The 21,818-nt window shown below is 48.0% G+C and overlaps 1 protein-coding gene across 4 annotated transcripts in view; it reads right to left on the bottom strand.

Annotated features, from left to right (window-relative positions):
• Positions 1–21,818, bottom strand: part of HTR1E (5-hydroxytryptamine receptor 1E) — a 1,306,842-nt gene that overhangs the window by 571,280 nt on the left and 713,744 nt on the right. For all 4 annotated transcript variants that reach the window (XM_069606356.1, XM_069606360.1, XM_069606357.1 and 1 more), the window contains one exon: positions 5,825–5,901. The gene's annotated coding sequence lies outside the window, so the exon portion shown is untranslated. The remainder of the gene's footprint in view (positions 1–5,824; positions 5,902–21,818) is intronic.

Genomic DNA, 21,818 nt, shown 5'->3' with positions numbered 1-21,818 from the left:
TTAACAAGTGCTGCGTAAGATTTTTCAATTTGGATTGAGTCACGAAAAACCATAAATTTCAAGAGTGCCTCAGAAGTGAACTCCCTCATCAGAGTGGGAAACCCAACACATGTGAAAGATGCCAATAGGACCAAGAACTGTCAGGGAGCAATCTCCCTAATAGTCAAAATATAGCAAGTCCTGACAAAGCTCCAGCACTACGAAGCATAGTTGATAAAGCCTTAACTCTAATGTTTGCAAATCCTTGGGAGGAAATAAAGAGACTTATAAAGAATTGTACTAAAGGACTATCCAAGAACAGTCTTCAAAGCTCTTCCAGGGAGACCAGGAGAAGGGAGTCATTCTCTTAGTCTAAGTGTATTCAGTAAATCAGACCATGTTGCTAGAGACTGCTGTTAAGTCAACCTAACACTGGATTGTTTCACCAGAAGAAGGGAGCCATTCTACTGGTGGCTGTCAATGAACCCCTTTTGGTTTATTTCTTAGTGGTAGGGATAGAGTAGTTGATTTGGACAGAGGATGGTAGATTGTTTTTTTTTACTTACATCCTGACGACCACCCAAGTTATTCTGTGTTGAGATAGGGAAGACCCTTTTAGAAATAGAGAGAGGTTTGTACTTTTCTTTATTTATAGCTAAAATGATATCAATTTGTCAGCCTTGTTACTCCATCTCACCACATGATGGACAGAGGCAGAATAGAGGCGAGGGTAAAATGTTAGCTAGAAGGCAGATGAGAGGTAGGTTAAGAGGGTAACTCAGAGGCAAGGAGGTGGGTTTTTAGTTTGGTTTTGAACAAATCAGTGTGGACCTTTTCCTCGGATGTCTGGGGGAAGAGAATTCCATGCAAGTAGAGATAGAAGAGAGCAAGAGCAGAAGCGTGAGGAAACACAGGGAGGGTGAGGTGTCATCTGGGTAGTCAAGGAAACAGAGCAGAGATTACAACAAGGCTTGTAGAATTGGATAGATGAAGATCGATACAGTGATGCCTTTCTATGGGTAGATATGTGAGCCAGGAACCGACATTTAAATCTGTCCCTTTTTTGGATTGCCAGCCATCGAGCCTGGTGATGTACGAGGAAGTAGGTATGAAGTGAAGGAGTTCTGGTAGCAAAGTTAATGATCTTGTCAGAAGGACAGAAAGCATAGTTGGGGGGACCAAAGAAGATGCTGGCGCAGAAGTCCAGTTTAGAGAATGTAAGAGTGGTTAAGTGATGCTTGGCTGTGTTGAAAGGAAGGAGGTGAATGATTTTCCTAATATTTAGGTAGTTGAGCAGAGCCCTGTGGGACATTGACAGTTGGAGGAGTGAGCTGAGAGGTGTTGTTGCTCCAGAATACAGAGAATTGGTGAAGTGCCATGTAGAATTCAATCCAGGCAAGAGCTCAATCATGAATCCCAAGAAGAAAGCGTATTAAGGAGATCAGAGTGATCAATAGTATCAAAGGCAGTTGACAGGTCAAGGAGAATGAAGATACAGGATAGGTTGGACTACTTAGCAGAGGAGATGAAGTTGGAGATATTAATGAGAGCAATTATATGGAGTGACAGGAGTGGCAAATTGCTTGTAGGGGGTCTCAAGGGTTGTGAATGTCTAAGAAATTAGTAAGATACTTGAGCACAACCCTTTTGAGCATTTTCGAGTAGTGCAAAAATAGAGAGACACAGGGCAAACATGTTCCAGTAGATGTGGGTCATCCTCTTGATTTTTTAGGAGAAGGATGACCATGGGCGTTTCGAAAATAGAGCTAAAGGAAGCAGAGACTAAGGATTCAGCGAGGTGAGAGGCCACTAAGGGGCATTAGACTTGACTAGCTGAGGAGCAAGAGGGTCTGATATGGCCCAAGAGGGGATAGCCTTCACCAGCATAGATTGGACTTCTTCACTAAAGTGGGGATAGAGGCACAGGATAATTGTACAGTACGCAAAGTGTAGAATGTAGCAGGAGTGTGAGGAAGATCAGGAAAGATTCTTTAATTTTTAACATTGTTTAGGTGAAGTATTCAGCAAGGTCATTCATTGTGAGAGTGGGGATGATAGTCATAGATGTAAGAGGAGTGAGCAGTGGGTTTAGGCAGCCCTGTAGCCGGTGAGGATGGTTGGAGTGAGAGTCAATGAGGGTGCATTAGAGATCAATTTTTGCTCCATCAAGAGAGGACTTGAGAGAGTTCAGGGCAGAGAAGCAGAGTTTCAGGTCCTCCTGCAAGTGGGTACGCCTCCATTTGAACAGCAGCTGACACATGTCTGTGCAGAGAGAGCATGTGCAGGAGGTGACCCATGGTTGAGGATGCTGAGATTAATTTAGAAATGAGAGGAGAAGGAGTCATGTAGTAGTGATTGTAAGCTGGAGAAGGAGTCATGTAGTAGTGATTGTAAGCTGGAGAAGGAGTCATGTAGTAGTGATTGTAAGCTGGAGAAGGAGTCATGTAGTATTGATTGTAAGCTGGAGAAGGAGTCATGTAGTAGTGATTGTAAGCTGGAGAAGGAGTCATGTAGTATTGATTGTAAGCTGGAGAAGGAGTCATGTAGTAGTGATTGTAAGCTGGAGAAGGAGTCATGTAGTATTGATTGTAAGCTGGAGAAGGAGTCATGTAGTAGTGATTGTAAGCTGGAGAAGGAGTCATGTAGTAGTGATTGTAAGCTGGAGAAGGAGTCATGTAGTATTGATTGTAAGCTGGAGAAGGAGTCATGTAGTAGTGATTGTAAGCTGGAGAAGGAGTCATGTAGTATTGATTGTAAGCTGGAGAAGGAGTCATGTAGTATTGATTGTAAACTGGAGAAGGAGTCATGTAGTAGTGATTGTAAGCTGGAGAAGGCAGTGCTATTAGTAGAGGCATCAGGAGTGGAGTAATAGCTGCAACTTAACATGCACTCAGTTCAAGCATGTTCCCAGTAATTGCTGTCATTTCTAATTTGTCATTGAGAATGGCATATAATAAAAATGTTAGAGAAAAGTAGATATTTATTTATTTTGCATTTTTAAAGCGCTCACACAGCCCGTGGGCATTGAGGCGCTGTTACAGGAATTGTTCTTTTTTTTTTTTATCTTAGTTGCTTATTTATAACGCGCTTAAACACCCAGAGGTTTCTAAGCGCGGACACGGGGATCGAACCTGTGTTGCTTCGTGTCGTCGTGGACCCGGGGATCGAATCTGTATTGCTTCGTGTCGTTTTGCTTCCAGGGCCCGCACGTTGCCGCTGAACTATCCCCCCGGTACAATGATATGCACTTATCTTGGCACGGACAATCTTTCCCTTCATGTCAGTCCCAAATCTTTCCCTCTCAAACACTTTCTCTTGGTAATAATAATATATCACATAATAAAGACGGGTTGATCACCCTCAAATGGCTGTAACATTTCAATGAAGGAAGCAACAGAAAATAAGTTCCACATCTAGTGTGTAATATAAAGTTACAAACGAATATCACTATAAAGGTAACCAGAATTAAAATGAGCACATACTTTACTTACCTGGCAGCCAATTCCTGAGTTGTGTGTTGAAGGCCCTTATATAAAGGATGCTTCTCCTGTGAAGAATCAGAGTCTTGTAATGAGCTCTACATGTTGGCATTGAAGTGGGTAATTTTGAGGCCTAGTGATCATGTCATATTGACTTTGGCTAAGTTAGTCAGTGTTATATTTCTGAGCATATGCTCGGGTGCTCCAACAACCTGTTGCTTATTTGTACCATACATTGATTGTGAGATTCAAAGTATCATACCCATCCTACCTTACGAACAACCAGTGGGACAGACATGCAAAACGACAACCGTTTGACAGAAATGGAAACAGCAGTACCTACTGTGCTGCTGCCTTTCAAATCGGTTTTAACAAGATCAAGCAGAAACAGGATTGTTGGAACATTCTGTCAGACCGCCCAAATAAATCGATCCTCATACAATTCAATAGTGACTTTTTGCCTCTTATTAGATGTTTACAAGCCAGGTTTGTTACTGCCCCTGCACTCGTAGTATTTTCTTAGTAGCAATAACATAGTTGCACACAAAACACTGAGGGCCTAATTCATGGAACGTTTTCCTATGGGATTGCGCCATTATGAAACACTTCCCTGAATCAGGCCATCAAGTACTTTAATTGTTGTTGCATACAAAAAAGAGCTACAACTATTAAAAAAATCTTCAAAGCGTAGTAGCAAAGTTGCCAAAAAATCAGCATACTTCACAATCGGAAACAAACAGAACTGTACAATAATAATGCTTCAGGAGATAGGAATCACCAAACACAAATACTGTAATGATAATGAAATTAGCAATATCCAGTACTCAGTTCAGATCGTTGACAGCAGAATGAGGACCCAAACTATCAAGGTTTGCTGTTAGTTCTGATGTACGTTTGATCACCATATAAAAAATGAAAGTCTCAAAGTAACACAATTCTATGAGCATTACATAGCAGTTGAAGTGCTATTTAAATCTATTAGTTTATTTGCTAAGAAAAAGGCCTTGTGAAACACATCAATCCATCAGAAAAACATGCTGTACTGTTGAAGAGAGGTAAATGTAGTGTGTACAGAGGGAAACGCAAGCACCAGCTATGAAAATGAAGCAGTGACATAAGAGTCACATCTAGGATGATGTCACGACTCACGGACATTACACCCACCTAGAGGGCCACATGACAGGGAGTAGGGTGCTGTGCAAAGTAAGATATGCACAAAAACACACAATGTTTATGTTTATGTTTATTTATTTATAATGCGCACTGGGCCCGTGGTGATGTCATTGAGGGGAGGAAGATTTCAGGATTTGTGATGTCAGAAGTTGGTGGTGTGGGTTTTGTTCCAGGAAATATGTTAGCCAGTAAGATTACACCAATGTACGGGGCACTATGGATATTTGCACCAATCAGCTTGTTTGACTGGCCCCAAAAGGTTTGGTTGTTTAAAAAGTGTGTAAGTAGTGGCCAGAGCTGAGAACCTTTGCGGCTAGTTCAGCTTGCAGGGCTATTTTGAAATTCTGTCTCCCAGCTCTGGGGGTGTATTAAATACGTGTTTTTCTCCGTGCACAGTGTCACTCTTCTGTGGAGTACTTGTCATACCTTTTTTCAGATATGTAGGTAGTCCTTCTTAACACTGTTATGAAAGAGCATAATAAAACGTTCTGCTATATAGTGGCTGGATGAGGAACACAATTATTACTATTGTAACACAGCTGCTGATAAAGTAGTACTACACAAAAATCAGAGCATCTTTCTGCAATTTAACACATGGCATATGCTGCCTATTTCCAAGACTGTGCTGTGGAAAGTCCAACTCTTATTTTAACATCTTTTTACTTAATCCACGGCTTAGCAAAGGCATGTATTTGTCCTGCCAACGTCCACCAATTATCTAAAGACAGAAATGCCCAAAATACACTATTCTGAGATACCATTCTAACATTTAGAGCATATTTCAAAGTTCAAGAAATAATCACACATTTTGTGCACTGATACTGTGCATTGTTTAATTTAAGTGAACCCAACATGAGTTGTGCTCTTTGACACATACCCATTGAAGATAGAATGTTCATAGTAATGCCGACTTTTACAGTGCTTTGAAGTGTTTATTGATAGAGCGCTAAGTGCCATATAAACAATTGGTTATTATTATCACTCTTGCATGCTCATACTTACACACAGCATGCATACGCTCACCTGTATGCGCACCAAATGCTACCATGCAATGGAACAGTCACTGAAATTAAGTGAAAACTAACTCTGAAAAGGCGCTCAATGATTTTGGCACTTTGCATTTACTTGGATGAATACAATGAAAACAAGCATGGCATATTCACACTTCACCATCATGAAGGGCCCATGATTACCTTTCCGTAGGCTGCTCTGAATCCTTTCACTTGCAGAACATGTGTGGCAAATCCCCAGTGGTGATGAAGGGTTGGTGCTGAAACCGAAGAAAACACAGTCATGTGGATTCCCGGAAGAAACACAGGCAGAAATGAACAAACAATGCTTTATTCGTTTAGCTAAATCCTTGAGATAGACATGGCAAACATTCAAGATCTGTGAAATAATGATGCCCAAACATTACACACAGCACATGTGGGTAAATAAGCTTGCACACATCTGCAAAACGCATATAGGCAAAGTTTGTTAGCATGTCTATTAAACACAGGTAGAGGTAAGAACTGTATTGTAAGAGAGAATTATGTCTTGCATACGGTTGCACACCTCAATAAACATTTTGAGAAATCACTTAGCTAGTGAGTTCTCTTTTGCTTTGAAATGTATGACCTAATGAATTCTTGCACTAACCACACCTGTATGGTAGAGGCAGACTCCCAACAGGACAAACCAAATAGCGACAGACACTTTCTCTTGTTGTAATCCTTAGACACTGGGCAGAGTGCTCGTGTCCTATGCAGAACTAGCAGCTACAACCATCACGAGCCAAAACAGGGAATATGTGCTCGTGTTTTTTTGTAACCTTCGAATCAACACGTTCTGCACTGGCTGATTTGAGTGGAGCAAATAGATCCTAATTTTAGAGTGCGGTTACATAGGCTGCTAAGACTTGAGGTGAATGTATGGACCCTTTGTTAATTAGGTGGGCTGGCCAACCATACTGTATGCAAGATCTGAGACACTTCCTTTAAATACAGCATCTAGATTCGAAATTGAGCAGTCAGCCTGAAACTCTGAGTGTTCTACTAATAAGGTGGCCAGGCGCACCAGTGACAGCGCACCTGAGTCAAGCCCGGCCTTCGCCGGTACTTATGCTGCTTTTCTTTCCCCCGACTTCACTGGGGCAGTGTTGGGGGCGGGTCGGAGCCCCCACGCGGCCCCGTAAGCCCCCACCACATGAAGGAGTCAAGCCGACACCAGTCCTTCGTGTTCGGGCTTCCCGGTCGCTCTGCTGCGGCCGGGAACGCCCCCTTTATTTATACTCAGCGCGGCGGCGTGAGACGTCACGCCGCCGCGTAAGCCCGTCATCGGGCAGCGCCACACTCCTCCTTTTCCGGGAGGAACAAGAACATAGATTAACAGTAACTTTATTAACCAGGAAACCACACATCTATCATAAACACTACTGCACACCCAAAAAAAAAACCCTTTAATGTCATCCACCCAGATCTTCTCACCCCAGTTCACTAATCAAGCGTCCCACAACATATTCGCTGAGGTAGGCAGGTTTCCCTCGCCCAGCCCTCTAGGGGTACCTCCGGCCTACCTCCGGCACGTGACGTCCTTCTGCCGCGTCTCCCCGGACTGGGGATTCGGGTCCTTCGCCCCAGAGACCTCCGTCAGCAGGCATGTCTGGTGGATCAGGTTCGGGTGGGGTTTCAGTTCAGTTCTTAAAGAAACTCACGTTTCGGGTGACAGCAGATCGTCCATCCGAGGCCGTCACCTTGGATCCTTTCACTGCCACTACATCCAATGGCTCCGGTTCATAGGGGAGCGAGAGCTTCCTGTGGAGGTGTCAATTACGGATAAGGACCTCATCTCCCGGTTCAAGTCTTTGAGGTCGGAGACCCCTGTGCAGGTTTTCTTGTTCCGTTCGGACTCGCCTTTCAGCCTCCACCCGCGGACTATCGATGACCCCTGGTTCTTTCTCCCCAACTTCCGGCAGCAGTCCCCTGGGGCACCTCTTGAATAACGCCTCTGCTGGTGCCACTCCCGTGGCGGCATGTGGGGTGGTGCGGTACACCCGCAGAAACTGATAGAGGGCGCGTTGTAAGGATTGCCCCTGCCCCTGAGCAATTCGGAATGTTTTGTTCAGAGTCCTCATCAGTCTCTCAGCGTCCCCGTTTGCTCGGGGCCACAGGGGGGAGATCTTCCTGTGCTGTATTCCGCAGCTCTCCATCAACTCGGAGAACCGCTCACTTTGGAAGGGCGATCCGTTGTCAGAGCACAGAGTGTGGGGGAACCCATGGGCCGCAAATATCTTCTCCATGGCCACCACCACATGCTCAAAGGCCACAGATTCGACGAACTCAACCTCCGGGTATCTCGAGTGTTCATCGACTATTACCAGGAAGTGAGTGCCCACTGATGTTGAGCCAAAGTCGGCGTGGACGATCTCCCAGGGCCTCGTGCCACGGGGCATTGCCTCAATTGCAGGTTCTCGTTGCAGAGGAGAGGCCGCCTGACACCATACGCATGCCGCCACGAAGTCGTCCACCCTTTTCTCCAACTCCGGAAACCAGACTTTCGAGCGGAGCCGCGCCTTGGTCTTGGCGGCGCCCTGATGTCCATGGTGGGCGAGACTGATCACATCGCTCACCTTTGACCGTGGAATGACGATCCGGTCACCCTGGAGTAACAACTCCTCCTTCACCTTCCACAACTGCTCCAGAGCTGTTTTGGCTTCTGGCGTGCGCCCGGACACAGCTCCGAGGATGGACTTCCAAGACCCGTTATGCATTGTGTCCTTCAAGATTCGAAAACACTCGTCCTCAGCCGCAGCAGCCTCCAACTCCTCTAGGGACATCGCATTTGGCGTTGCCGCCTCCACCACCATTCGTACATAACTGTCCACTTCTTCTCCGCAGGTGTCATGTCCATCTCCCCCACCTACTCCCGGATGACGAGACAGGTAGTCCGCGGCATTGTTGGCCCCTGGCCTATATACCAGGGTGACTGAATACTCGAGGAGGGCAAGCATCCACCTCTCAATTCTAGCTGGTGGTTTTGACGATGAGCCCACTAGAATCGGAAGCAGTGGTTTGTGGTCAGTTACCACCGTCACTGGACGTCCCAAGACATAGAGCCGGAAATGTTTGCAGCCCCACAGCACTGCCAGGGCCTCCCGCTCGATCTGGGAGTACCTCTGTTCCGTTTCGGTGAGCGCTTTGCTCGCATATGCCACAGGTCGAACAGTCCCGTTGTGATCCACTTGAGTCAGCACTGCCCCCAACCCGAAAGGACTTGCATGAACCACAATCTCCGATTCCAAGGCGGGGTCGAAAAACGCAATAGTATCTCCCGTTGTGAGGGCACCCTTAATGTCCTCAAAGGCGGCCTGTTCGAGAGGGCCCCAATGCCAAGGTGACTCCTTCTTGATCAGCGCCCGGAGTGGTTCAGATCTCGAGGCTAAGTTCGGGATGAACCGCCCACAATACGTTACCATCCCCAGGAAGCTCCTCACGTCCGTCACAGACTCGGGGGCCTTCGCCGCTTTGATGTCCTGAACCTTCTTCGGGTCTGGCCACAAACCCCTGCTCCTTGAATATGAAGCCAAAGAATTCAATAGAGGGGCGCATGAACTCACACTTCTCCCTGTGCAGGGTGAGGCCCAACGATTGAAGTCGTTTCAGAGTATTATCGAGCCTCTTCATGTGATCCACTTCGGTTTTGGCAAACACCAGAATATCATCGCTGATATTGAGGACGCCCTCCAGATCTGCTAGGGCGCCCCTGATGATGTTTTGGAACACTTCAGCGGCTGACGATACTCCAAAACTCAACCGCTTGTATCGATATAGTCCCCGATGGGTGGTAAACGTTGTTATGTACCGGGACTCTGGATGAAGGACGACCTGGTGATACCCGGCTCGGAGGTCCAGTTTCGAGAACACTCGAGCCCCCTGAACATCAGCAATGATATCATCAATCGTTGGAGTAAGATGGCGCTCCCTTTTGATTGCCTTTTTGGGGAGCCTCATGTCCACGCAAATGCGTACCGAGTCGGGTTGCTTGGGCTTTCTGGCCACCACGATCGGAGACACCCAGGGGGTTGGGCCCTCAACCTTTTCGATGATATCCAGGCTCACCAAATTGTCCAGCTCCTTATCGACCTGCTCCCTTAAATGGAATGGTACTCGGCGGTGTTTCAATGCGATGGGCTGCACTGACTCATCGATGTGTAATCGAACTAGTTCCCCCGTCATCTTTCCGATCCCACTGAAGAGTGCAGCATATTTGTCGAGGAGATCATTAATGTCCTCCAGGTGGACGGAGTATGCAAAGCTGACGATACCTAAGGCCTCCGCAGCTGCGCAACTGAGCAGGGTATTGCTGCTCACCGGGGTCACATAAAATCGAGCCTTGATTTGTGAGCCATCATGTTCCACGTCTGCCACGAAGGCACCGTCGAGCGGTAGCGGTTCCTGACCCCCAAAAGCAAATATGCGGGCCTTCGGTGCGACCAGACCTGGGAGGGGTTTGAGAGAGTCATAATGCCCTCTGGCCATCACATTAACAGAGGCGCCTGTGTCAACGAGCACTGGGACTGGGGAGTGGTTGATCTCGACCACACATCTCGGCTGTCTCCGGCTTCTTCCTTTGAGTATTCCCACGCTTGAGACGAAAAAGATGTTCTCCTCGTCTTCCTCTTCGGCTCCTTCCGGATGGGACTCAACTTCACCCTGTTCTACCTGGGCAATACTGGGCTGTTGGCTCTGGCGCAGAGTCCATGTCCGTGCCTGACCTCTCGGCACCATCACCGGCATGGCTGCACGACATACTCTCGAGAAATGATCGGCCAGTCCACACCTCCCACAGGTTTTTCCAACCGCCGGGCATTCTTCCATGTGAGGGAGGTCGTACCCGCACTTCTGGCACGACTCCCCGGCTCTTCCTGCCCTGTCTCGGGGTCCTCCACCCGGGCGTCTCACTCCTCGGCCACCCCGCCACACGACACACACCTCCTCCGACCTCACCGACCGAGACCCAGCTTCCATCTTGTTGGCTCGTGCTTCTGCTACCTCGTGGCACCTGCCCAGCTCCAGTATGCGGGGCAGCGTGATGCCCGGCTCTCTCAGGATTTGCCTCCTGAGCTTGCCGGAGGAGCATGCCTGGATTAGCATCGTGCGTATCATGTCGTCTGCATCCCCCCATGCACAACCGAGGGAGAGGCGGCGTAGGCGACCATAAAAAGTGTCCAGTGTCTCCTCCTCCTTCTGCTTCGCCGAGAGCATGACGAACCTCTCATAGTCCATGTTTGCAAGGGGAAGGAAATGTGCGAGGAGAGCCACCTTGACCGCATCATAAGAGTTGTTGATAGGAGCAAGCGATTCAAATATCTCCTGGACTGTCGGCCCTGCCGAGTACAGCATGGTGGCAATTCTGCTGTCATCATCCGTCACCTGAGCAGCCCTGAAATACATGTCGAGGCGACTCACCCATCTTCTCCATCGGGGCCCCATGCTCGAGGGTGGGCCCGACGCATCGAATTCCGGAATGGGCTGCAAGGCGGCATGGGCCGCGGGTGCTCGTGCTTGAGCCATGATGGGAAACCCTGGTTGTCCAGGTGGCGGTCCTGCAGGGACTTGAATCACCGGAGGTAGGGCGGCCTGTTGTTGAGCCGCTGCCTGGCCACGATCGCGGGGAAGGGACGCTGCTGCACCACCACTGTCCGAATCCTCAGAGTCACCCATGGGCTTGAGCGCACAGGCACCCCCACCTACTGTCCTGAGGGCCGCAACTCAGACACCCACCATCATAGTGCGACTCACCCCTCCTTCCCGGGTACACGAACAGTTCCAACACGGGGAGGCTTCCGGACAAGGCACCAGTGGATGTACAAAAGACTCAGGTACCCAGAGCAGCCAAGCTTGATGATGAAGAAGACAAAGAAAAAAAAACCACGGCACTCTGATGATGAAGGGGACAAAGAGAACACCGTGGATCCACCTTGCCGCAATTCAAATGGACTTGGAAGTTCCAAAAATTGAGCCAAAGGTGATGGATTGGCCTAGACAGGCCCTGTCATGTAAGTCCTCTCCTGGCTTTCACACGACGTAAAAGACCCAAAATCGGGTTAAAACCCACAAATCAGACATGGGCGTGCAGGGTAGACCTCCTGCTATGAATGTGTCCAAAAATTAGGCCCGTGTTGACTTCACGCTCCAAACCGGAGCCTCGTGAAGTTTCACGGCCTCCAAGACAAAATGGCCGCCGGCCGCATGTGCGTCCCGCGACCCGGCATGAAACGAAACGAAGGTCCGTTCCGCTTCGTTCAAAAAAATTAATCTTCCACAGATTATACCGCCGGGCCCGGGTCTCCCTCACCACTCGTCGCCACTGTTGGGGCCGGGTCGGAGCCCCCACGCGGTCCCGTAAGCCCCCACCACATGAAGGAGTCAAGCCGACACCAGTCCTTCGTGTTCGGGCTTCCCGGTCGCTCTGCTGCGGCCGGGAACGCCCCCTTTATTTATACTCAGCGCGGCGGCGTGAGACGTCACGCCGCCGCATAAGCCCGTCATCGGGCAGCGCCACAGGCAGTTATACTAAATGTTGTGAGGCTTTGTGATTGACCATTTTGTATTGGGTTGTTTATATGTTGCGTGCGCATTTTTTATTGAAACCGCACGTGGAACTCTGAATTTACAGCAAGAGCACAATTGTGGAATTACTTACATGCCAACAACGTTTTGTTTACATTTATGGGTGCATGACTATACAACCACGCCATATGCAAGATCTGAGAAACTTGCTTTAAAACCAGCATCTAGATTTGAAATTGTGCATTCAGCCTTTAAAGCCGGGCAGGGAAAAAAACTACCTTTCCCGGGAGCCCTAGCATTCTACTAATAAAGTGACCAGGTGCCCCTGAGTCAAGCCTGGTCTTCTCTGAAACTCGGCGAATGCGTGTTAGAAGTCTGCTGGACTAAGAAATAAGTACGTCTTGGTAACTTGCTTTTGAGTCCGTCCTACACCAACGAGAAACTATGCATATCTAACACTCCACTTCGAAATAACCATTCGATAACGGAGGCCTGACAATAACTCAGGAAGTGCGGGGTCACCCGGCACAATATCCACTCTAAAAGGAGGGCCTAAAACACAATGGGATACCCCACAGAACTAAACCTATTATTGCCCAGTCAGAGAGCAAACAGTATGGCTATAGTAGCCCAATACTTGGAGGCAAAATTAGATGCTTGGGATAACGTACCAACGCTGCATGCAAGTCCATGCCACCCCCGGGGAGCTAATACACCAACCAAACAAATTATGACTGAGTGTCATAAAATGAAGACTTCAAACACAGATAGCCCAATGCTAGGAAACCAAAGCCACCCCATTCTAGAGAATGTGTAGGCACTCTCATCCCCTAACAAACCTCATGTCACCACACTGAATGACTACAAAATCTATGCAAGTACGCCAACCTGAACTTCCATACCCCAGGGCATACAATCCAATGGCGGCGATATCATTAAAAACCACACCCAGCAACCTCTAAGCCCTGAACCTTGTAAAGGAACCAACAAGGACATAGTACCTACTCCCCAGATGATAAAAACACTCAAACTGGCCTAACTAAACACCAGGTCCCTCAATAAGCATGCCCTCGACATCCAGGAATACATTGTTATTCACAACCTTGACATGCTGTTTCTAACTGAACCCTGGATCACAGAGGCTAGTGGCCCAATGATCATGCTAGCCACCCCTGAAGGCTATACCATATTTTGCCAAAATAGAGATCAGGGAGCTGGAGGAGGAGTGGCAATCATACCCAAAAAATGTCATCAAGCTTTTTAAAATCTCATGTCACTGCAACAACTTTGAGATCTTGCATTTGAAATCACTCCTACCCCATGTAGCAGCATCCATTTTATTTTGATTTATCATCCCCCTGTGGAGATGATAACCTTTAATGAAGAAACTGTAAAGCTTCTGGCTGATTACAATGGGCCCAACAGTGCCATGCTTTTTCTAGGTGATCCGAATCGATGGTGTGGGTATGCTGCCGACAAAGAAGCTGTTGCCCTTGGGACAGGCCTCAATAATATCGACCATCATGTAGACAATACAGACCCTGCAACAGCTAAAGGCAATGTCATAGATTGGATCATGGCAGGGAATCTTAACGTCCAGGGTAATGACACCACACCATGTATATGGACTGACCATTTTTTCTATCTCTGATACTCTCGATGTTCTTGCCCCTATCATGAGAATCCGCTTGAAGCCCAAAGCCAAGTGCAACTCTTGGTATGACTCTGACCTCGTTACCCTTAAACATAGGGTGGCTGAGAGGAAATGGCTTGCTTCTTGTGCATCCTCTGACAAACTGGCCTGCCACCTGCTCCAAAGGCAATACTGGCTCGCTGTCCGCACTAAGAAGAGAGCCCACATCCTAGCCCTCGTCTCTGCAGCATCTAACAATTCAGCCAAACTCTTTTAGTTTAGTTTAGTTTGTTTATTTCTAAAGCGTGTCCGAACCCTCAGGTAACTGGGCGCATAATAATGTGCACAGCAGAGTTACAAATCGTTACAAAACATCATAATACAAGAGACAGAGCATACAAAACATCATAATGCAGCAGACAGAGCATACATTGGTTCAGGGTCAGAATGTTTACATACAAAAGTAGAATATATCGAGAGGAGTATGTACAGAGAGTAGGCACAAAATAGTTGCAGTGGCGAATGAGGACCGGGTTACAGATTGGTCCTGAATAGTCTGTAGATAGGGTAAGCATTGCTGATTGCATTACAATTATATTGCAGATAGGAGGTGGTGGCTGGCCGGTCGAGTCGGTGAGAGTCAAGATGTCTAGGCTAGTAGCCATGATTTAACCATAGCTCTGAAATCCAGAATGCGGATACTGATCTAATTGTAGGAAGGAGGGTGTTCCAATATTGTGCTGCGAGCACTGGGAAACTGGAGCCTCCTGCTGTTTTTAGGTTATAGCTGGGGATCTTTAGTTGGTGCAGGTAAGGAGTTCTGGTAGGTCTAATGGGGCGGTGTCTAGAGAATTTGTCTGAAAGGTAGCGTGGGGCAGTACGTGACAGGTACTTGTGGGTGATGACCAGGGTTCTTAGCTTAATTCTGTCGCGGTTCGGGAGCCAGTGGACTACTTTGCTGACCGTGGATATGTGCGCCTTGCGCGGGAGGTTGAGGGCACATTTTAGTGCATTATTTTGCAGGATCTGGAGCCTGTTCAAGTTTTTAGTGGTAGTGCCTAAGTAGAGTGTGTTACAATATCTAATTTAGACAATATCAGTGCTCTAGATAGGGTGAGGCAACTAGCGGTGGAGAGAAAAGGCCTGCAGGCATTGATCAATTTATTGGTGTAAGAGGTAGTAGAGATGGTAGAGTTTATTTGTTTTTTAGAGACAAGGTATAGTCGAGGTATACACCTAGAGGTTTGACCTCTTTGGATACTTTTATGATGTTGCCATCAATGGTAAAGGATTGGTACCTTTGGTCCAGTTTATTGAGGCGAGCCTGGGAGCCTACGATAAGCAATTCTGTCTTATCGTCGTTTAGGCAAAGACTGTGTAGAGCCATCCAGGCTTGGATATCTAGGTAGATGTCATTAAGTTTAGCAACATCTTCTTCATAGCTGCCAGTGAGCGTGATGAGGACCTGGGTATCGTCAGCATAATTAGTGTAACTGACACCCAGATCGTCAAGACGGTCAAATAGGAGCTTTGTGAAGATGTTGTAAAGAGTGGGAGAAATGCAGGAGCCTTGGGGCACTCCACATGTGATTGGGATAGGGTCAGCAGCCGCAGTGGGGGCGAAGACTCTAGTCGACCTGTCAGATAGAAATGACTGGATCCACTTCGTGGCATTCTGAGAGAATGCAGCAGCCGAGGAGAGGTGTTGAGTAAGGATCTGGTGGTCAACCAGATCAAAGGCACCAGAGAGATCCAACAAGAGCAAGATGGCCAGTATGCCCTTGTCTTTGGCGTCATCCATTTGGATTTTCAGATCCAAGAGGGCCGTTTCCGTCCCGTGCCTTGGTCTAAAGCTGGATTGCCGCAGGCCTAGAAGGTTGTTGTCTTCCAAATGTTGTTGTATTTGGAGATAGGCTACCCTATCCATGATTTTGAGAAGAAATGGGACTGTGGTGATGGGCCTCTAATTAGTGGGGATGTTGGGATCTAGGTTGGGTTTTTTGAGCAGGGGTAGGACCCACGCTTCTTTAAGGTTGTTGGGGACAACTGAGTTTTTGAAGGAGGAGTTGATCAGAGAGGTGATGAGAGGGGCTAGCTCATAAGCTCCGTCTTTGATGACAGATGCAGGGCAAATGTCACCTTTGCAGTTGGATGGTTTGAGACTAGCGATTATCTTGATTACTTCCTCTTCTGAGACTGGTGAGAAGTGGAAGGAGGGGCAATTAGGGGTGGTGTGGTTAATTTTGCTGCTGGGGTTCTGCTTGGAGGCAAGGCTAGCTTTTTTTGCTTCTATCTTGGTTTGTTAGGAGGGCAATTTTGTTAGCGAGGGCGAGCTGGATATTGTTACACCAGGCCTTGTCTTTGATGCAGTCCTCTGTAGGAGGCAGTGGTGATTCAAGTTCTTTTAGTATCGAAAAGAGTTCTTTAGTGCCGGATTTGGCGTTTTGTATTCTCAAGTTGTAGATCTCTTTTTTAGCGTTTAAGATGGCGGATTTGTAGGTGGAGGCAGCTGACACGAATTTGTCTTTCGTGGAGAGAGAAGGGACTTTTCTCCAGCTAGTTTCTGCAGTTCTTTTGATATTGCGGAGAGCTTTTAGTTCTGCTGAGAACCATTTGTTGGAATGGGCAATAGGTTTGGCTTTTCGTTGTTTGAGGGGAGCAATCTGGTTGAGGGCTAGTTCTAAGGTATTGTTATATAGGTCTTCTATGTCTGCAGGGTTGTTATTTAGCGTTGGTAAGTTAACTTTACTGATAGGTGTGAGGAGAGGTTTGAGGTTCTCTATAGTGATGTTGCGGTTATTTCTGGAGATTATTTGAGGTAGCTTAGTGGGTCGTGCGGTGGATGGTGAGGATCTAGGTAAAGAGATGGTAATAAGGTGATGGTCGGTCCAAGCACAGGGGGTGATGTCCGTCAGTGAGAGGTTGCAGTTGGCATCTGCAAGCCAATCCAGGGATCTGATCTTCCTTTTGTATGGGTAGGTTGATTAATGTGTTGGGTGAAGCCTAGATGAGTAATCGTGTCATTAAGGGAAGTGGTCTGGTTATCATTGGGGTCATTGAGTCCCAAGTTGAAATCTCCCAGGATGATGCTTTGGGAACTCGGTTTCAGATTGGTAATGAGTAGGAGAGAGATATCCTCTTCAAAGGTGGAGGTGGGGTTCAGGGGGTCTGTATATAATATGGAGCAGGATGGTTTTTGTGTCAGATAATGGGAGTTTGATGGATAAAAGTTCGGCTTTAGAATCTGCAAGGAGCTGGCCAATCCGGATGCATGCTCTACTTCTCTTGTCCCCTCTTAGGCCCTCTGCAAGGCACTGGCATCTCATTTCATCTATAAAACCCAGGACATCCTGTCCACCCTCTCGTCCTCTCCTCCTCTTCCTTATTCTATCTCTGCTACGTCTGGCCCCCCTGCAGCCACCTCTCCTCCCTCTTTCTCTTCCTTTCCTCTGTTCTCCCCCGACAACATTTCTAGACAAGTCCAATCCATGAAGGTCTCATCAAAACAGGTCCTTCCCTGTCCTTCCAAAACTATCAAGTGTATCATATTTACACCCTCGCTCCTGCCCTGGCTGACTTCTGCAACCACTCCTTCACCACTTGAGCCTTCCCCTACCCCTGAAAATCTCTCTTGTACACCTTCTCAAGAAACCCGCAGCCAACTCCTCTTGCCTAGCTATCTATCGCCTGATCCCTATCACTCCTTTCCTGGGCAAACTCTTGGAAAAGCCTGCCATCTCCCAGCTTAACCTCCACACTGATTCTGTTGGTTGTCTACATAACCATCAGTTTGGCTTCAGAGCATCCAGAAGCATGGAAATTGCTCTCCTGAACATCCGTGAAGACCTGCTCTCCAACCTTAACTCTAATCTCCCCTCTGTCCTCATCGTACTTGATCTCTCTTCTGCCTTCAACACTGTCAACCATGCCATCCTGCTCAGCTGCCTCTGTGATAACATGGGTATCATCGATCAGGCCCTGGCCTGGCTGACCTCTTTCCTCTCCAACCGACCCTCCCAGGTCCAACTTGGGTCCTTCCATTGCTCTATCTCACTCTCTACCTGTGGTGTTCCCCAGGGGTCTAACCTCTCTCCCTGGCTTTTCAATCAATACCTGGCACACCTTGCTCACCGCATTGCTGCTCTCTGCCTCAACTTTCAATGCTACGCTGATGACATTCAGCTTGTTTTCAGGCTCCTCTCTGCCACCTCCCCTCCCTCTCTCACCTCTAACTGTCTGTCTGCAATCCAGGAGTGGTGTGCCACCAACAACCTCTGCCTTAATGCCAGTAAGATAGAGATCCTCCTCATCGGCACACCTGCACCCTCCTTTCCTATCACTCCCTGGCCGGCCTCTCTTGGACCCCTCTTGTTCCCACCTGTGAGGTTAAGAAACTCGGGGTCATCTTCGACTCAACCCTTTCCTTTTCTACTTACATCTCTGATGTCTCTAAGAAGTCAAACTACCAACTGCACCTCCTCAGAGGTATTCCTCCTTTCCTCTCCTTCCCCCAGAAGCTCGGGTTCACTCTAGGCTGGACTACTGCAACAACCTCTTTCTTAATCTGCCTGCCTCTATTCTCCACGCTCTGCAACTCATCCAGAACGGGACTGCGAGACTTGTCTTTGACCTCAAGCCCAGGGATCGTATCTCTCCAGCCATGAAATCTCTTCATTGGCTCCCTGTGACTGCAAGGATTAATTTCAGGACCCTCTGCATTGTCCACAAGGACTTCTGGGGCATGGGTCCAAAATACCTGCAATTCTCCCTTCGGAAACACCTTCTTCCTTGAGCACTTCGCTGCTCCTCTTCCAACTCCCTCAGGGTCAGTCGCTGCTCCAAGCAACGAGTTGGTCATAGATCTCTTGCTTTGGCTGGGGCCTCCTTCTGGAATAGCCTTCCTGCCTCTCTGAAACTTGAGGAGAACCATCTTCATTTCCAGAAGCACATCAAGACCTTTCTCTTTGCTTCTGCCTTCTCACTACCTCTCCTCTGCTGATCTCTGTCTGTTAATGCACTGGGCACCGGGCCACCCTCTGAAATCGGGCCCAGGTCCCTGCCCACCCAGCTGCACACCTGCACTGCCGACTGGCAACCCTTGCACTTGGGTCTGTATCTGCAACCCTACAGTCCCCCTACCTGCACCTACGGACACCTCTTGTCTGCACTTACCCCCTGCACATCGGCCTGCTGCACTGCTTGTTGTTTTGATCCCTTATTCAGCACTTTCCACTCCTCCCTGTCCCCTTGCACTTCACCCCTTCCGTCTGCCCTGCACTTGCTCGATCTCAATGTCACTGGACCTAGTAAGATTGTTGTCTTGCTCTCCCTTGTTCCCCTCCCTTGCCTCGTTGTGCCTTGAAACACTTGTGTATAGGTGCGCTATAAATAAAATATACCTTATTCATCTCCAAGCCCCCCTTCCTAAGATAAACAAACCATTAAAGAAAGTTCCTAATTGGAACTTTAAAAAAGTACATGTCATGATCTCTGCTTCCAAAAGGTCAGGGTTTTCCCAACTCCCTTGGAAGCAGATCCATAACCCAGGTTCCGAGTGCCAACCAGTCCCAATTGGGACCTTTTGGACCCAGTCCTGGCGCCAGTGGCACCAGGCTCATAAATATGCCCAGTCCCAGCGCTGGAAGCGCCGGGCTCATAATGCTTGGGTGGACTTACCTGCAGCAGACCATGCTGCTTACTTGCCTGCCAGTTGAGCCTCTGATCCTCTTCTGTTTGGAACTACTTTTCCTGTTGGATGGGGCAGGAGCCACTCCCTAGATTCAGAACACTGGAACTCTTCTGGAAGGCAGGAACTCTTTTCTTACCTAGGCGTGGCTGTGGAAGGAGACACCTAAGCACTACAGGAGGCTATTTAAACCACACCCGGTGGATGAATCTTGCTTTGTGTTATTCTGCATCCTCTCCAGCAGAACGCTCATCGTGTCTTCTGCATCAGATCCTGGGCCTAAGGAAAAAAGGCTTACCATCCTGAATCCAGTCTTCAGCAACACCTATAAAGACAAGAAAGAACAGGTTAGCATTCCGGCATCTGAAAGACAAAGGCTTACTTACTCTTCGTGCGCTCCGGAGGTCTTCAAACTGCATTCCGGCATCTGAAAGACAAAAGCTTACCAACTCTTCGCACGCTCCGGAGGCCTTCGGCGCTGCATCCCGCATCTGAAAGACAAAACAAGGTGCGTTTAAAGACATTGGGGAACTTTAATACTCACGTGCCATTACTCCTTTCCACATCTAACCCAGTGGGTATTCCGGCACCCTGCAGCCGCTCCGAACTCGTACCTGCAAAATAAAAAGACAGTTAGAGCGCATCGTGAAGCAGGCAACAAGCGCTTACTTACGTGCTTCCTGGCGCTTCTATTCATCACACGGACTCCATCTTCAACTCACTTCAGCCCGTCATCCGCCATCGCCGGAACCCTGCAAAACAAGAGACATCATTACTAAAGACTTTAAAGACAATAGAATTACTCGAAACTTACCGTTCGTGCAGTAAACGACGGACAGCAGTCCTCTGAAGTCAAGAGGCCTGCGCTACCTACCCAGTGAAGAAACTGGTTACAGCACCCTGCCCCGAGGCAGATGGAGAGCTCGGCATTCACTTACCTAAGACATCTCACTCTTGAAGTCAGGCATACAGTGCACAGAGGTCCAGCCCAAAGAGCCAACCGGGTGCTACACATCACCTTTGAAGATACGGTAGTTGCCCAGTCAAGACCGGCGCCTCTGCGAGAATCAGGTGAGCGTTACAGAACGCAAAGCCTACCGCAAAACTCTCGCCCAGGCGCTATGGAAACCTCGGATACTGACCACCTAGCCCGGTTACTTGGGGAACTAAGAGCAGAAGTGCATGCAGCTCGTCAGGAAACGAATGCTCTAAGAAGGGAACTAATTATTTCCAAGGAGAGAACAGACGGTCTTGCTAGACAATTGCTACAGTCACAAGCCGGACAGACCCCGTTACCCGCATCAGGGGCAAATCTTCCCTCAACATCCTCTATGAATCCAGTGCAGATCAACCTACCTGGGAATGTACCTCTGGCTCCGCCCGAACGATTTTCTGGTGACCCAAAGAGGTTTGCAGTATTTATCAATCAGTGCCGGTTGCACTTCTTATGCCGGCCAGCAGCCTTTCCAACTGATCAAGCTAAAGTAGCTTTTGTACTTTCGTACCTTAGTGGCAATGCGGCAGACTGGTCGATCCCTCTAGTTAATCAAGATGATCCGGTTCTCCATGATTTTCAAGCCTTTCAGCTTAGTATGGAAAAACTGTTCGCAAGACATTCACAGGGGCAGGCCTTGGACAATGAGCTTCTTTCGTTGCGACAGGGTAATCAAGACCTTTTGGCTTATATTGCATCTTTCAATAGACTAATAGTGGAAACTCAATGGCCTGAGGACAAAAGGATTACGCTGTTTTATAGAGGTCTACGTGGAGAGCTCAAAGATGTTTTAGCCCAAGTAGTGAATCCCCCACAAGACTGTTCGGATTATATAGACTTGGTCGTTCAAATAGATCATAGACTGCAGAACAGGAAGGCCGACCGTTCCAAGTTTGATGCTCGAGTATTTTCCAAGTCGCCAACTCCTTCCAAAGGAGTAGACTCCGGGGAACCCATGCAAATAGGGGGTCTGAAAGGTCCTCTAACACAAAAAGAGCGGGAAAGGAGAAAACAGTTGCAATTATGCCTATATTGCGGAAACTCAGGGCACTTTCTTCGAGACTGTCCGGTGAAACCTGCCAAGAAGGCAGTAGGAGCTGCAGTTACCAAAGTTACAAACTCTGAGCAGGGAAACGACCTCGCCCGACAAGAATAGAGGTCCTCTTGCCGAGCGTGAAAACCAGTTCCGTGACCTCGCATTTCGTGATACCTATGGTCCTCATTAGGCCTGATAAACCGGATCGATTACATGCAATTGAAGCTTACGTCGACAGCGGTGCCATCGGCAATTATGTGGATCATGAAATGGTTTTGAGGATGA

This window comes from Ambystoma mexicanum, chromosome 4p (genome assembly GCF_040938575.1).
Source record: "Ambystoma mexicanum isolate Mex_15411 chromosome 4p, UKY_AmexF1_1, whole genome shotgun sequence".
NCBI lineage: Eukaryota > Metazoa > Chordata > Amphibia > Caudata > Ambystomatidae > Ambystoma > Ambystoma mexicanum.
Note: the sequence above shows the minus strand (reverse complement) of the source record. Positions and strands in the feature narration are given on the sequence as shown.